At 36.2% G+C, this 18816-nt stretch overlaps 1 long non-coding RNA gene across 2 annotated transcripts; it reads left to right on the plus strand.

Moving 5' to 3' along the window:
- Nucleotides 1-1106: 1106 nt before the first annotated feature.
- On the plus strand, nt 1107-5727 carry LOC121413203. 2 transcript variants are annotated; one of them, XR_005969697.1, is made up of 4 exons: nt 1107-1201; nt 2892-2977; nt 3527-3647; nt 5516-5727. It is a non-coding gene; the product is annotated as an uncharacterized LOC121413203 (long non-coding RNA). The 2 variants fall into 2 exon arrangements; XR_005969698.1 differs by lacking the exon at nt 1107-1201 and adding an exon at nt 2557-2598.
- Nucleotides 5728-18816: the final 13089 nt, after the last annotated feature.

Here is an 18816-nt window from a genome sequence, read left to right on the forward strand (position 1 = left end):
AGTTTTGCATGACCAGAATATGACCTATATATGACGTCATATATTGACGAATCAAAGACGAATATATTACAATTTTATATGACCAGATAATGATGTGATTTTGACGTCATCAACCAGTCACAAGTACATTTACAATTCTGCATGACCAAAAAATACAACGTGATTATAATAATAATAATAATATGCAACATTTATATAGCGCTTAATACAAATGTTTCTACGCGCTGCATACCATTACCCCGGCTTTAGCACGGCTACCCTGATCGGGCGCATCGAGCATTCCAAGGAATTTCTTCCTACCGGGTACCTACTACACCTGGGTCGAGAGTGGCAATTGTAGATAAACGCCTTGCCAAAGGACGTGCTGCAGTGGGATTTGAACCCCGGTCCTTGTGGTTCACAGTCCGCAGACTTATCCACTGAGCCACAACACCTTCACGACGAGTGCATTTACAATTTTATATGACGTCATTATGATAACATTTATATATACAACCATAGGCAGCGAAAGCGCGGGGGGGGGACAGAAGGGGGGGGGACGTTCCCCCCTTCTAAATTGTTTGTTGATATAATAACATTTTTTTTGCTTGTCTACTTTGTTTCCTGCATGCATCCCCCTTAATTCACGTGGGCCCCCACCCCTAGCGCTCCCTGAAATTATGTTTGTGTCCCCCCCCCTCCCTAAAATTTAGGTTGATAACCCCCCTTTTTTTTGCTTGTCAAATATTTTTGGTAATCCACTCCCCTAAATTCAAATGTTAATTTTTTTGCCTGCGTCCATCCCTAAATTTCAGATGGACCTTGCATCCCAAAATTTCAGATGGACCCCCCCCCCCCCCCTATATCTTGTTGGCTTCCGCCGCCAATGCATACAACAAATACGTTTTCAAAATGTTCCCTTTATTTTTCTCCCGGTGTTTTCTTTAGCCTAAATGTTTAAAGGTTCTGTAGGTCGCCCGCGTAGGTCGTCGTCGAAATTTGACATTTCATTTGACACTTCAACCATAAAACATGTTTCGAATGAAGACTAGATGCCAAGTCCGATCGTCAGCAGAGCGCGCACGTGATTCGTGTATTTGAAAATGCAACCGTTATTGATGAACGAAGTCGAGTCAAAGTGCTGGATCGTGCAATCGACGTCCGTAACAACTTGTTCTCAATTGACTGCCTGCCCTTTTTTGACATGTCAAGACACTTCAGGGTAAGCATTTACATGTATACTAATATTCTATATATGTCTAAATTAGCTGGAGTATCAGTAGAAATCAGAATAACCTATCACTGATGAAGTTATTTCAACCTGCAGTATTGTGCGTGCCGGCGTAAGTACCGTACGGTACGGTACGTGAAGTGGAACCCTAGAGTTGTGGCGATGACAACGGCTCTCGAGCCGTGGCGTTTGCTGTTTGGACTGTGAACATGTGAAAACGTTTTCTTTGCTTTCATCTTTAAAACCAATCATCAAACGTTGAAATACATTCTTATGACTTCTTAAATTTGATCTCAAAAAATAATTTTAGACCATGTAGACCCTATTCTCTAATTTGTATGGTGTGTGTGGACGTTGTCAGCCATGGCATGGTGGTGCCTGGTGTGGTGCTCTGCACTGCACAGTGCCCTCTCCTCGCCTTTTTATCAGGCCTAAGGCTTTGGCTTGGCCTACATTACATGTACCTTCAATTCAAGTGATGTTCGTGCAGGCTCCACTTCACCACCGCTACACTGCGCTCCACCTACCCGAACCTCAACTCGGTGAACTCGTAATTCGGATACTCCGAGTTTCAAAGGTGGGAAAAAATAAAATGATAGGCCCTATTTATTGTAAAAATTACCCCCCCCCAACCAACAATGCATTAAAGTTTAAGGCGCTAATGCAGTTTCGCACCGGCCGATTACCAGCACACCTAATCACCAATACTTGTTACCAAATGTCATGACAAGTCTCTCAGTCACATTTCGATGTCAATATATCCACCACTTTTCAAAATATCGTGATCGGGAATGGCTGTATTTCGGCTTCGATCTCAACGTCGTTGATCGACATCGCTTCGCGGATCGCTTGGATTCACTGTGCACCGTAATGTTGATATGAACTGAAGTTAGCAACCAAATCATGCAAACATACATTCGCATGCGGCATGCCGGCAGTTTGTTCACCACATTTTCGCATGATTTGGTTGCTAACTTCAGTTCATATCAACATTACTGTGCACGGTGAATCCAAGCGATCTGCGAAGAGATGTCTACGCCGTGTCGCTTCGCGGATTGCTTGGATTCACCATGCACCGTAATGTTGATAGGAACGGAAGTTAGCAACCAAATCATGCGAACATACATTCGCATGCGGCACTGGCAGTTTGTTTGCCACATTTTCGCATGATTTGGTTGCTAACTTCAGTTCATATCAACATTTCGGTGCATGGTGAATCCAAGCAATCTGCGAAACGATGTCTACGCCGTGTCGATCAACGACGTTGAGATCGAAGCCGAAATACAGCCATTCCCGATCACGATATTTTGAAAAGTGGTGGATATATTGACATCGAAATGTGACTGAGAGACTTGTCATGACATTTGGGAACAAATATTGGTGATGAGGTATGCTGGTAACCGGCCGGTGCGAAACTGCATTAGCGCCAAGTTTAATTTCTTACTCTTGACTTAAGCTTGGTCTTAGAGCCACGGTACTTAGTACATAATGTGTGGTGGGTATGTGCCACAGTGGGGACCCCCTTTTTTACACTCAAATTTCCATTCCAAGGCATAGCATTTTGTCTTATTGAGGTAACCGGAGGATTAGAGCAAGAAATCTAGCTTTTATTTATTGTTGATGTGTTTTGGGGGATATTTTTTACAATAAATATGCATTTTTCCCCACCTTTGCCACTCAGAGTATCTGAACGAGTTCACCGCCTTGAAGTTCGGGGAAGTGGAGCGGTAATGAAGAGGAGAAAAGCCTGCTCGAACATCACTTGAGGTAGGCTTGGCCTTGCTTATAAATGTAATTGTACATAGACCCTATTCAGAAGAGATGTGTTTTTTCTAAAAAAATAATCCCTGTCTGAAAATTGGTAGTGATGGACACTAACCAATAGTGGCAAATCATATATTAATTTACTATGATTAGAAAATATCTCAAACCAAAATATCGCTTCCATCTTTTTCCAAACACCTTTAAATTTTGCCGCCCGATTTTGAAGGTGTCCTTATAGCTACATGTACTACACACTCGATTTATCATGCAATTTTTTTTTCTTGTTCCTCAGTTCTCAGTGTTTAAAACATGTTCTATTGTTGGAAAAATATAAATGAAGGTGCATACAACTATAAAACTGCATTTTTTGTTTTCTCTACAATTTGCAATTTTATGTACAAAATATTAATACTAAAGGAGTCGTTTGTCACACTACAGTCATGAAGATTGTGCTTTTGCCATTGAAATTGCATGTGCAATGAGTGGTGAGTACCTGAAGCTTTAGGACATGTATACCTCGATAGACTAAATAAATAATCATTTCAATTTCAGTGACATCATCTGGGACAGTTGGAACAACTCTACGCTCCACATTTAATTCAGTGTCAATCCTGATTTCATCAACATGGACTGATGGAACAAAAGTCATGCAAATATGCTGTTTTGTGTAGTGGTGAGTACAATTATCACTTTTGGAAGGGATTTTTTTTACATGAACATGAGCTCCATGTTTGATTCAGTTTATTTGTTCCAAAGTTAAAATGAGAATGAAGGAAAGTTATGTAATCATTGACAGTGACTGAAACTCCAACATTATTCCTGTAGATTAACCCTAAATCTCCTGGGGTATTTTGATTCTTGGGGGCATTAGGGCCCCCCTTAAGATCTCAGCCACGGATTGCGCTATCACAATGAAAATTTGCATGATGGTAGAAAGTGACATAATCTACGCAGTTGCATTGGTAAATTTCACTGAATTCATATATTTTTATTTTGTAGGAATTAATTTTCTAATTTATTCATGAAATCATACTTTTTGCTCTGATTCACTTAATAAAGCTCATAGAATGCTATTTTTGGTGAAATATTCTTTATAGCATTCCTAACAATTGTGCATGAAAAAATCCTGATGCCAAGACCGATTTCTTATGTATTTTATTGCTTTTTTAATTTCTTATGTATTTCTTTTTTTTACTTTTTTTTCGATAAAAATCGTTCCAGAGTGAATTCTGATCATAAACAAGGCAAAATGAATTATGTTTAATCAGTAAAAGTAGAAATAATGATACGTTTCTGAATTTTGGCTAAATACCCGGTACACTATTTGCATTGGATTTGTACATGAAAAATACACTTACATTTTGACGTGTAATGTCGTAACCGCGCACCCGGATGTCACAAATTTGGTCTCAAAATTTATGCGAGACTTAAAAGTAAAAAGTCAGTGAGCGGCGAGGTCAAAAAATTTTGCACAGCAGATATTGCAAAAATTGTCGAGGGGGGGCATTATGGCCCCCCCCCCCCCCCCCTGGCAGAATTAGGGTTAATGAAAAAATTCAAAACACTGTAGTTTAATAAATTTTTCTCTGAAATTATGCATAAAATGATGCAAAAGTGACATCTTAATAAAGATAAGAGTATTGTTTTTGCAACTTAGACAATTTTTATGATGCGAAATAGACATCTAAACAATGATAAGAATAAGAGTATTGTTTGCTTTTGCAAAGACAATGACAATGATTTTATTGGACCCATGTTACACTCTTTCGGGGATTAGGGACACTATCAAAACGACATTACACATCAATTATGCAATTTTACATATGTAACTAATTAAAAGATTAAATCCACATCTGGCGTAAAAGATTTTCATTGGATGAATGAGATGAGACTGCTGCATTTTATTTACAGCCTTTCTCATTGGATGTTGCTTCACAAATGGGTGTGTCTTAGAGAGATAATAAAATGAAGATGAAATTGTTCTTAGAAGAATATCAATTCAAAGGGATTTTAAGGGATTCTTTTTTCAGAGATGAAATGGATCTCAAAATACTACCCCTGTTCCCTTCTATGAGTTTTTCCTTTAATTGAATATTGATTCAAATTGTCTTTATTGCACTCTTGCGCTCCTTTTTTTATAGTGAAATATCTCTTCTGCAGTGTCCCCTCTTTCACCTCATATTAAGTGCCCATTTATGCCCTCATTTATTTTTTTTCTACTTCTAAATGTTTAGACTGGTAAACAAAGGTGAATGCAATTAGCACCCTTTCATTTTTACATATTTCATATTACAGAATATAAAAGTTTTCAGCTTAGCGAATGGAATAAAATAAACTGAATAAGCAAATGTCCTCCCTCACCTGATGTTGATATTCATATCAATGGATATTGATATCGATAGTGATAATGTAGATCACTGACTTTTGGCAATATGTGATAAAAAGAATTGATAATTGAAACCATTCAGTTTTGCATGCAGATGAAATAGTTTGGCTATGTTTATTATAAGTTTCTCAATACACCCCTTTTATTTTTTACAGGTGTCACAAGATAAAGTACTTCCTTGATGAGTTCAGAGATGGATGATCAATCAAACATAGAATATGGTTTCTAGCAACCCTGCAGGTATCCTTCATACGCCATTGGCGTAACGCCAATGAGAGTGCATAAAGCTTGCACATATTATAAACGGTATCTGTGCTATCCCCAATATATAACATTAGACCAATTACATTGCCAAATTACAATGGAGCCTATCAAAGAAAAGGTAGAGTCCACCAAAACGTAATTTGAATATTAAAATAGAGAAAAACCATAGAAGCACTGATAATTTCATCAAAATCTGACTAAGATAAGAAGGTTATGAAATTTTGAGTTTCAAAAAACATTAATATGCAAAACACAGGTCAAATGAGGATCAAAGACGTTCTTTTGTATTTTATCATATGAAACATAGAACAGATCCATTGTCTTTGGCAGAGAGTAATTGGTCTACCGGTAATCTTATACTTAGGGGGGTAATAATTTAAGAGATGCTTTACATAGGAATAAATAATTATGTAGTACAATACATTTTTCAGGAGCAACTTGGTCTGCTCATCATTAGAGTACAGTGGACTGATTCATAAATCTGTTAGTAAGTTAAGATTGATTTTAAGAACGACTAGTGAACATTTCCTTTGTGCTAATTGATTATTAACCCTAAATAGACTGGGCTATTTCAACACCTAAGAAGACTGGTGGGGGCCTGATTCAGCCCCCCCCCCCCCTTATGATCTCGGTCGTCCATCGCGCGATCGCAACGGAAATTGGCACGCGCGTTACCCATGGCATTATCTACAAAATTTTAATATATATAATTCTGTGAAAAATCTCATTGCTCATTAATTTGCCAATTTATGCGTAAAATCATAAGTTTGCTCTAATTAATAAAATAATGCCCCTAAAATGCTACTTTTTGTTTCACATAATCTAGATAGGCATCTGATCAAATTTATTTTTTAAAAAATTCAACATCACATTTATTTTCTTAAGTATTCTATTGTTTTCTAAATTTCTTATGTATTTCTCTGTTTTTCGACTTTTTGTTTTTTATTGTTTTTTCAATGGAAATTGTCAGGGACTTCATTTTGACCATAAAAAAGAAAAATTTAATTGATTTTAAGCAGTAAATGGAAAAATGATACAATTTATGAATTTTGACTAAAAACACTATTTGCATTGGATTTGTACATAAATTCACGTTTTTGAGTTATTTTGGGTCTGCATGCACTTGCGAAATGTTGCGTAATTTCGAATCCGCATAACCGGGAGTCACAATTTTGGTCTCAAATGTTGCGTGAGACTCGAAAGTAAAAAGTCAGCGAGCGACGCGGTCAAAAGATTTCAAGCGGCGGGTTTATCGGGAAAAAATGTTGAGGGGGGGGGGCTGAATCAGCCCCCCAGTCTTTTTAGGGTTAAGTCGCTCGTAACTTACGAACAGCTTAATGAAACGTCCCCCAGGTCTTCCGGCAATTCAATTGGCAAAATTTGATTCCCGTCAAAGTTGACCAAGCACGGGCCACGGACCGGTTTTTTAAGGGGGGGCTGACCATGCTAATAAACACAATCATAAATTTCAATTTTTTTGTACATGGTTTTAGAAGAAAGTGGGGAAGCCCCTCAGCCTCCGCAGCCCCTGCCTAATTTAAAGTACAAGTCCAACCTGACAAAAACTTGAATTGAATAAAAAGAGAAAAATTCAACAAGCATAACACTGAAAGTTTCATCAAAATCTAATGTTAAATAAGAAAGTTATGATGTTCTAAATTTTCGCTTCATTTCACAAAACAGTTATATGCATATCTCGGTCAGTATGCAAATGAGACCGATGACATCACTCACCCTTCTTTTGTATTTTATTATATGAAATATGAAATGCTTTGATTTTCTCGACATTGTCATGTGAAATGAAGTTTCATTCCTCCCTGAACACGTGGATTTCCATTATTTTAACATTTTGTGCTTCAGGCAAGGAGGTCCTAATCATCAAATTCGTAAAAATTGAAATATTGTCTAATTCAGACAAAAGAAATAGTGAGTGAGTGACATCATCAACTCTCTCATTTGGATGTAACTGGCTCGTTCATATAACTGTTTTGTTAACAATAAGCGAAACTTTGAAATGTCATAGCTTTCTTATTTTACATCCGATTTTGATGAAATTTTCAGCATTGTGCTTGTCTGATTTTTCTCTATTGATTCAAATCAACATTTTTTCTGAGGTGGACTTGACCTTTAAATAAAAACATTGTACTTACATATTCATCATGAACTTTTGTTCAAATTACTTACTTTTGACATTTAATTTATGATCTTTGGATTATTTTCCTTATTTTCTATTTTTAATTACTAATTTTCATAATATGAAAATTAATTTTCAGGCATTGGAATGAATTGGACTTGACCTTTAACTTCCCCCTAGAACATGAGTTTAATGTTTCATTTCATTCATCTGAAAAGGTCGATTTCTTTTGATCTATTTCTACTATAATCTCAGTTGGGGGAATTTGTCATGTTCATTGTGAGGCTTTTACAAACTTTACTAAAACAAAATAATAAAGATAACGTAGATCATTGGTATGATTGGAGAAGATTTAGAAGATGAAGAATTGTAAAAATTAGATTGATAATTAACGTATATCAATGTCAAGTTTGACAACTATTCGCCCGGAGGTCAAAGTGAAGGTCAAAATGATACAACCTTTTTCATATTTAATTCAATTGGTCAACTCGTATGGCGCAATGGCCGTCTGAAAGTAAGGTCACGCCCATTTTTGTCAAAACAAAAAGGGCGGGTTGTAGCGCGAGAAATGATGGGTCGTTTGCACTGATCCTTACATTGTTACATACTTTAAAGGAGAAGTCCACGCCAACAAAAAGTTGATTTCACTGAAAGGAGAATGAAACTATTGGAACAAGATAGCTTGTGTGAAAACAGAAAAATCAAAGAAACAGATCAACAAAAGTTTGAGAAAAATCGGACAAATAATGAGAAAGTTATGAGCATTTGAGTATTGCGATCACTAATGCTATGGAGATAGCAAATTGGCAATGCGACAAAGATGTGTGATGTCACTTGTGAACAACTCTCCCCATTACTTTAGTATATATTTCACTTGAATTGCCTCTTTTATCACATCTATCCATAGATCATGTGTTCTTTCTACATGAGGGCATGTAATACATATTTTTTTAAGAATACATCATGGATAAAGAGTTTGTATCATAAGAAAAAGCAAAAAGAGACATTTTGAGGGTATTTTATAGTCCACCAAAGGGAAAGTTGTTCATCAGTGACATCACACATCCTTGTCGCATTGCCAATGGGAGGATCTCCATAGCATTAGTGACTGCAATATTTAAATGCTCATAACTTTCTCATTATTGGTCCGATTTTTCTCAAACTTTCTTTATTCTTATTCTTTGATTTTTCTGTTTCTACACAAGCCTATTTGTTCCAAAGGTTTCATTCCCCTTTAAAAGAGAAAATTTATTTTATGTGGTATTTGATTTACTCATTTTAGTTAAATTTTTGATACTTGTAAGCAATTATTTCTTATATATCAGCATTATATTCACGCAGTACAACTCATGCTACACAATATCGAGAAATATTTTAACTGGGTCAGGCTCTGGTGTCGGGAATTTCACTCATGTATGCAAGTGAAGTATTCACCTTAAACTTGGGTGTTTTTCATTATTATGTATATATGGAAAACTGCTGTTACCAGGGTGAAACTTTTAAGCGACAATCACAAACCATACTTAGTTAAAATGAATACCTGTTGCTTACATCCAAATAAATATGAGCTTCCATTTGAGTATCGCTGCAAATCTGGTGTTATTTTCACAGACATATTGTTCAGGGTAAGCCATTTCTTGTTTAAAATAAGGTACTTGGAAGCCATATTTCTTGGACATCAGTATTGTATTTATCTTAATATCTCAGACTCTACATGGGTTTATCAGTCTAACACTATCATTTGGTTTACCATCAGTTCGTCCACCCACCATTTTTTCTGAATAACCAATTGGCTTAATTGCCATACCATTTGGTCTAATTTGACTAAGTTTAATAAGTGTTAATCGGACAAAATGAAGGAAAAGAAAATTGGTATTAGACCAACTGGTTATGAGATGAAATGGTCATAGACAAGCTGTTGATTAGAAGATTATTGGACCAAATGGTTGTTAGATATTTCGTTGATGGACCAATTGTCATTTGACTAAATGAGGTAGGCCATGATCACAGTGGACGAGTTGGCAATAGATGAATAGGCAATTTATCCAAATTGTATCTCTGTATTTGTTAACAGACATTGTAACTGGTTTCATAGTTCTTTGACCAGACACGGAATGGGGGGGGGATGCCAATTCTGAAAGCCAAATTACCCTTTTTTAGCTTGTCAAACTTTTGGGAAAGCAATCCGCACCCTGTAAGAGTAAAATCCAACTTGTTGTATGTTGTATTTACAAGAATACACCACACACTGTATTCTTAAAGGAAAAAAAGTTTTGTTACGCGATTTCTTGAATTTATTAATAAAATATTTGTAACTGAGTTCATAATTGAAATGTGTATTTGATTTATCGTTTAATGTGTGTGACTGTGTGTATGGGTGTTTGTGTTTTGTCTGTTCTTGACAAGTCTTGGACCTACAGTCAATCTTGCAATCGTAAAAATATTGGAACTGATCAACCCATGATTTGATTTCTTTAATATTTTGAACTAAGCTAGGTTAACTGTACGTTCGAGTTGTGTTTTCATGTACAATTTCATATGTAAATCATCACGTCAAAATAAGTCAAAATTCCGTCATTATGACATCGTAGTCGACTATTAAAGACCTTAAAATCATGTCCAGATGACGTCTAATACTGGTCATAAATATGTTATAAAGTGACTATTAATTACGTCATAAAGATGTAATAAGTGACCACTAATGTCATCATAATCACGTCAATATACGACGTCAATCTGACGTATAATACTGGTAATGAATACGTTATAAAGACGTCATAAAGACGTTGTACGTAACCATTAATGACGTCATAATCAAGTCATAAAGACGTGTAATACTGGTCAGGAATATGGCGTAAAAACGTCATAAAGACGTCGTATTCGACTTATTAAGACGTCATAATCACGTCATTTTACGACGTTGATATGACGACGTGCGTTGGTGCAAATAGTTGACTTTAAGACGTCTTTTTACGACGTCAAAACGACGTGATACTCGTCGTAAAATGACGTCTATATGACGTCTTTTTACCCAGTTTTTGCTATCAGGGTAGAGAGCTAAATTTGGTATCAAATTGCTCAGAATTATATTATCAATGCTCAAAAATCAGCAAATTTGATTCAGCCGATTCGGAGAAAAGTTGGCGACAAACATAGGTGCGAAAAATAAATCAATGAAAGTCTAACAATTACAATTAAAATACTAGAATTTAATTCGTCATGCGGACGAATTAGGTGGTCTGTCATGATTTGTCATTCAGTGTCGGCTGATGTATGAAATAAATCATTTAGATATCATTGATAATCTTGATCGTAGACATCCTAAGAATAAGTTTTGACCATTACTAAATGTGATTATTGATGTGGTGATGACAATCGTCATACATACATCTTCAAACAGATACATACAAGATAGATGATTATACCTCACGGATCAACACGGCAATGCCGGCATGGTCCGGGGAGGTCCGGGATAGTTTTGCCCCAGATGACTGTGAACACGGCATCAACACGGCAGCTTCACACGGATCTACACGGATCATGCCGGCAGAGCACGTCGTCAACACGGACCAATTAATACGTCAGCAACACGGACCTACACGTCAGCTACACGGACCACCACGTCAGCAACACGGACCTACACGTCAGCAATACGGACGAACACGTCAAATGCGTTATCCACTGAGAGCTAGCATAATCCCCATAGAGATTACACGTAAGCAAGTTTGAGAATTACAATTCAAATTTTGCAAGCGAAATACGGGCATGATCCCGGCATCTGATCAAAAAATGGAGGGCACATTTCCAATAGCCCAGAATCTCAGCTACAACATACTAAAAGCTCAGGGAAAACTGACAAGAAATAATGGAGATATGGCTCACGAAATAGAGGAATGTCGAATCTAGTTTTGAGAAAAAGTCATGTCCCATAGAGATTACACGCAAAACACATGTGATATGAAAAAAGCAATTATAATCTGTTTTATCTTGCTAAATTTCAACTTTTATACCTTTTAATTATCATAAAGGATGATGTAAGAAGTGGCAAAAAGAAAAAAAAAGTGAAAAAAAAATCATCTTGTTCACCCCAGGACTCGAACCCGCGCCCTTTAGAAAGCAGTCAAAGCCACGATATTCCCCATAGAGAATACACGTAAGCAATTTTGAGAATTACAAGTCCAATTTTGCAAGTGAAATACGGGCATGATCCCGGCATCTGATCAAAAAATAAAGGGCACACTTGCGAAAGCTTAGAATCTCAGCTACAACATACTAAAAGCTTAAGGAAAATTGACAAGAAAAAATGGAGATATGGCTTACGAAATAGCGGAATGTCGAATCTAGTTTTGAGAAAAAGTCATGTCCCATAGAGATTACACGCAAAATGAGGAAAAATGACATGCCTCTTTTCATCGCTGTTTTACGCAATGATGCGTTTCTCAAAACGAATATTTATGTTACTTAAGGAGAAAGAGTACATTCTAACCTACAACATATCGAAATCTGGGCGAAAAACGATCTATATTCGAGAAGTTACAACAAAATTTGCATAAATTTGATGACGTCATTTTTGAAAAAATGAAATTTTTAGTTTAGGCGCCATTTTGATGACGTCACGATATAATTTAGGGACATTGATGACATGAAATCAAATCTACAACTCATACTCTATCGATATATGAAAAAAAAATTGGGGGTCAATGGACTATTTAAAGAGCTACAGTGAATTTTCAATAGGCATGTTTTTGCCCATATATGGCCTATAGTGAGAGCTCGCGCGCACACGTGCTGCAAACTTTAATGGGTGTTAATTTCGTTATTAGTGGTCGTAGAAGGTTGATCAAGGTATCAAATTGTTCAGAATTTTATTATCAATGCAGAAATGTAAAAAAAAAACGGTGTTTCTGAGTTGCGTTAAGGTGTTACGCGCGGAAACGCGCACGCATGCGTGCGCGCGCGCAAATTTTTGAAATGCTTAGAATGACCTAAAACGTACTCTCGTTTGGTCAAAAAGTGATTTTGAGCATTTTTTAATTTTGACGCGCGCGTACGCGCGCGTCGTGACCTCCAGGTGATTTTTGATGACATGACCTGATGACCTTTGACCTGAAGTTGATGTGATGTTAATTTGATTGATTTTTGATAATTGATAATGGAGATGTGATTGATAATGTGATTTTACAAAATGGCGCCTAGATGACGTCATCATGACGTGATGACCTTGAAAAGCTTATTTTGACGTGTCCATGACAGATCCTATAGATGACATGAAATTCACTGAAATTGATCAAGTCTATTTTGAGATAACTTGGCGACAAGAAAAATCCTTAAAAATAAATAAATAAAAATAATAATAAGACTAGAATTTAATTCGTCATGCGGACGAATTAGGTGGTCTGTCATGATTTTTCATTCAGAGTCGGCTAGTGTATAAAATGAATAATTTAGATATGATTGATAATCTTGATTCTAGACATCCTAAGAATAAATTTTGACCATTGCTCAATGTGATTATTAATGTTTCCCATAGACTTTACACGTAAGCAATTTTGAGAATTACAATTCCAATATTGCAAGTGAAAAACGGGCATGATCCCGGCATCTGATCAAAAAGTGAAGGGCACATTACCGAAAGCCCAGAATCTCAGCTATAACATATTAAAAGCTCCGGCAAAACTGACAAGAAGAAATGGAGATATGGCTCACGAAATAGAGGAATGTCGAATCTAGTTTTGAGAAAAAGTCATGTCCCATAGAGATTACACACAAAATACATGTGATATGAAAAAAAACAATTATAATCTGTTTTATCTTGCTAAATTTTAACTTTCATACCTTTTAATTATCATAAAGGATCATTTAAGAGGTGGCAAAAAGAAAAAAAAATGAAAAAAAATCATCTTTTCTACCCCAGGAATCGAACCTCCGCCCTCGAGAAAGCAAGTCAAATGCGTTATCCATTGAGCCACGATATTCCCCATAGAGATTACACGTAAGCAATTTTGAAAATTACAATTCTAATTTTGCAAGTGAAATACGGGCATGATCCCGGCATCTGATCCAAAAATGAAGGGCACACTTCCGATAGCCCAGAATCTCAGCTACAACATGTTAAAAGCTCAAGGAAAGCTGACAAGAAAAAATGGAGATATGGCTCACGAAATAGAGGAATGTCGAATCTAGTTTTGGGAAAAAGTCATGTCCCATAGAGATTACACGCAAAATGAGGAAAAATGACATGCCTGTTTTCATCGCTGTTTTACGCAATGATGCGTTCCTCAAAACGAATATTCATGTAAACTGAGGAGAAAGAGTACCTTCTAAACTACAACATATCGAAATCTGGGCGAAAAATGATTTATATTCGAGAAGTTACAGCCAAATTTGCATAAATTTGATGACGTCATTTTTGAATAAATGAAATTTTTAGTTTGGGCGCCTATTTGATGACGTCACGAGATAATTTAGGGACAATGGTGACATGAAATCAAATCTACAACTCATAATCTATCGATATATGAAAAAAAAATTGGGGGTCAATGGACTATTTAAAGAGCTACAGTGAATTTGCAATAGGCATGTTTTTGCCCATATATGGCCTATAGTGAGAGCTCGCGCGCACACGTGCTGCAAAGTTTAACGGGTGTTAATTTCGTTATTAATGGTTGTAGAAGGTTGATCAAGGTATCAAATTGCTCAGAATTTTATTAGCAATGCAATGATATTAAAAGAAACGGTTTTTCTGCGTTGCGTTAAGGTGTAACGCGCGGAAACGCGCGCGCATATGTGCGCGCGCGCAAATTTTTGAAATGCTTAAAATGACCTGAAACGTACCCAAAAAAATTTATAGGTCATTTGGACGATTTTTGTACCTTTGACGCGCGCGTACGCGCGCGTCATGACCTCTACATGACCTTTGATGACATTGACAGTTGACCCTTGACATGAAGTTAATGTCATGTAAATATTGTTAATTTTTGACAATTGATAATGAAGATATGATCAAATGAAGAATTTTACAAAATGGCGCGTAGATGACGTCATCATGACCATATGACCTTGAAAAGCTTATTTTGCCGTCTCTATGATAGATTCTATATATGACGAAAAAATCAGCAAAATTGATTCAGCCAATTTCGAGAAAAGTTGGCGACAAAAAATAGGTACTATGAATAAAGAAATAAAGAAATAAAGAAAATTCTGACGAAATCAAGAGGTGATCTGTCGTAGACAGACCACCTAAAAATTCTGACGAAATCAATAGGTGATCTGTCATAGACAGACCACCTAACTAGAATTTAATTCGTCATGCAGACGAATTAGGTGGTCTGTCATGATTTTTCATTCAGAGTCGGCTAATGTATAAAATGAATAATTTAGATATGATTGATAATCTTGATTCTAGACATCCTAAGAATAAATTTTGACCATTGCTCAATGTGATTATTAATGTTTCCCATAGACTTTACACGTAAGCAATTTTGAGAATGACAATTCCAATATTGCAAGTGAAAAACGGGCATATATGATCCCGGCATCTGATCAAAAAGTGGAGGGCACATTACCGAAAGCCCAGAATCTCAGCTATAACATATTAAAAGCTCCGGCAAAACTGACAAGAAGAAATGGAGATATGGCTCACGAAATAGAGGAATGTCAAATCTAGTTTTGAGAAAAAGTCATGTCCCATAGAGATTACACACAAAATACATGTGATATGAAAAAAACAATTATAATCTGTTTTATCTTGCTAAATTTTAACTTTCATACCTTTTAATTATCATAAAGGATCATGTAAGAGGTGGCAAAAAGAAAAAAAAATGAAAAAAATCATCTTTTCTACCCCAGGAATCGAACCTCCGCCCTCGAGAAAGCAAGTCAAATGCGTTATCCATTGAGCCACGATATTCCCCATAGAGATTACACGTAAGCAATTTTGAGAATTACAATTCCAATTTTGCAAGTGAAATACGGACATGATCCCGGCATCTGATCAAAAAATGAAGGGCACACTTCCGAAAGCTCAGAATCTCAGCTACAACATACTAAAAGCTCAGGGAAAACCGACACGAAACAATGGAGATATGGCTCACGAAATAGAGGAATGTCGAATCTAGTTTTGAGAAAAAGTCATGTCCCATAGAGATTACACGCAAAATGAGGAAAAATGACATGCCTCTTTTCATCGCTGTTTTACGCAATGATGCGTTTCTCAAAACGAATATTCATGTTAACTGAGGAGAAAGAGTACATTATAAACTACAACATATTGAAATCTGGGCGAAAAATGATCTATATTCGAGAAGTTACAGCCAAATTTGCATAAATTTGATGACGTCATTTTTGAAAAAAATGAAATTTTTAGTTTGGGCGCCTATTTGATGACGTCACGATATAATTTAGGGACAATGGTGACATGAAATCAGATCTACAACTCATACTCTATCGATATATGAAAAAAAATTGGGGGTCAACGGACTTTTTAAAGAGCTACAGTGAATTTACAATAGGCATGTTTTTGCCCATATATGGCCTATAGTGAGAGCTCGCGCGCACACGTGCTGCAAAGTTTAACGGGTGTTAATTTCGTTATTAATGGTTGTAGAAGGTTGATCAAGGTATCAAATTGCTCAGAATTTTATTAGCAATGCAATGATATTAAAAGAAACGGTTTTTCTGCGTTGCGTTAAGGTGTAACGCGCGGAAACGCGCGCGCATATGTGCGCGCGCGCAAATTTTTGAAATGCTTAAAATGACCTGAAACGTACTCAAAAAAATTTATAGGTCATTTGGACGATTTTTTTACCTTTGACGCGCGCGTACGCGCGCGTCATGACCTTTACATGACCTTTGATTACATTGACAGTTGACCCTTGACATGAAGTTAATGTCATGTAAATATTGTTAATTTTTGATAATTGATAATGAAGATATGATCAAATGAAGAATTTTACAAAATGGCGCGTAGATGACGTCATCATGACCAGATGACCTTGAAAAGCTTAGTATGCCGTCTCTATGATAGATTCTATATATGACAGAAAAATCAGCTAAATTGATTCAGCCAATTCGGAGAAAAGTTGGCGACAAACATAGGTGATAAGAATAAATAAAGAAAGAAAGAAAGAAAGAAAATTCTGACGAAAACAATAGGTGATCTGTCATAGACAGACCACCTAACTAGAATTTAATTCGTCATGCGGACGAATTAGGTGGTCTGTCATGATTTGTCATTCAGTGTCGGCTGATGTATGAAACAAATCATTTAGATATGATTGATAATCTTGATCGTAGACATTCTAAGAATAAGTTTTGACCATTGCTAAATGTGGTTATTGATGTGGTGATGACAATCGTCAGACATGCATCTTCAAACAGATACATACAAGATAGATGATTATATATATAGATGGATGGAGACTGGAGTGATGGATGGAGCGATGGATGGATCAAGTGATCGATTGAGAGATGAATGATAGGTGGTTATATTAATAAAACATAGATAGACAGACAGACATATAGATAGATAAATAGATAGCTAGCTAGATAGATAGATAGAGACAAATAGATTGATATAGACAGATAGCCAGACAGACAGACATACATATAGAAAGATAGATAGAGACAGGCAGACAGATTGATGGATATATAGAACGATAGATAGATATACATATCTAAACAGATAGATATGTTATATTAGACAGAGAGAGAGATAGATAGATACATATACAAAGTAGGTAGATAGACAGATAAACATACACTCTTAAAAATGAAGTGCTAATTCAGCTCTTAAAGAGCGTGTATAGTGACTGCACTTCGGAGTTCTGTTTTGTCTAGTTCGAATTTGAACGAGGAAAATCAGCACTCCGAAGTGCAGTCACTATACACGCTCTTTAAGAGCTGAATTAGCACTTCATTTTAGAGTGTATATATGGATAGATAGATAGGTTTATAACAGATAGCGGATATGATTAGATAGAAATAATACGAAAAAAAGTAATTATAATCTGTTTTATTTTGCAATATTTTAGCTATTAATTATTAGAATTGGGAAATATAAACACCTTGAAAAATTGACATTTAAGACTTTCATTGTTTAATGAGTACTATGTATAATACACAACTCTGTTTTATATTTTGCACGATACTTGCCTCTCGACCATATTTCTCTTTCCCTCTCCTTTCCTTTTCTGCTGGACACATAATCGTTTCTTTTTGTTTTGTTTTGTTTTTCTCTCAGTTTTTTAATATTCCCTTATCCCCCTAACCTGTGTAGTTTCTGCCCCCTTTTTCTTTTTTTGTTATTCAAACCTATTCTGCCGTTCTTCATATATGGTCTAGATTGTCTTTACTTTTAATTACATACGATTAAGATAACTTTAAATTTATTCTAAGGGACTTACAATTACAAGCTTCTCTTTTTAATAAGTCCCTCATTTTCATTTTCACATGCTAACTGTAATTTATAATTTGTCTACTTATCAAATTGTATCTGGAATATAAAGAATTCTTTATATTTCATCTATTTCTTATGAATTTGTTAATAAATTTTTGAAGTATTCTTACAACACTTATTCTGCTTTGTACTTTTATACATACAGTGGCGTGCCGTGGGTCATGACATGGGGGGGGGGGGGCACCAGCAAAATTTTTGAGTCACTAGTGACCGCGCGATGCGCGCCCAGTTGACAGGTATACTGACCTAATAGAGTCAGTGCCATTAAACATTTTTTTTTGTATTCAGCTAGACTTAAAAGGGACACTTCAATTAATCTTTTGTTAATCATGATACGTACGTGTCTCACTAAATAATGCGAGCGCGAAGCCCGAGCTGAAATTTTTGTAAGTATTGACCCCAAACAGGAAGATTTTAACTGAGTACTATATTTAGGAATCCATAAGAGTATACACATCTCACCATAGTCATCTAATGCGAGTGCCAACAAGCGCTTGTTGATTTTGTTAGAATTACATCTAAACATGCACATAATGCACTTGTAATCATGATTAACATACCCATCTCACTAATCAAATCTTGCGAGGGCGAAGCGCGAGTTG

This window comes from Lytechinus variegatus, chromosome 4, assembly GCF_018143015.1.
Source record: "Lytechinus variegatus isolate NC3 chromosome 4, Lvar_3.0, whole genome shotgun sequence".
NCBI lineage: Eukaryota > Metazoa > Echinodermata > Echinoidea > Temnopleuroida > Toxopneustidae > Lytechinus > Lytechinus variegatus.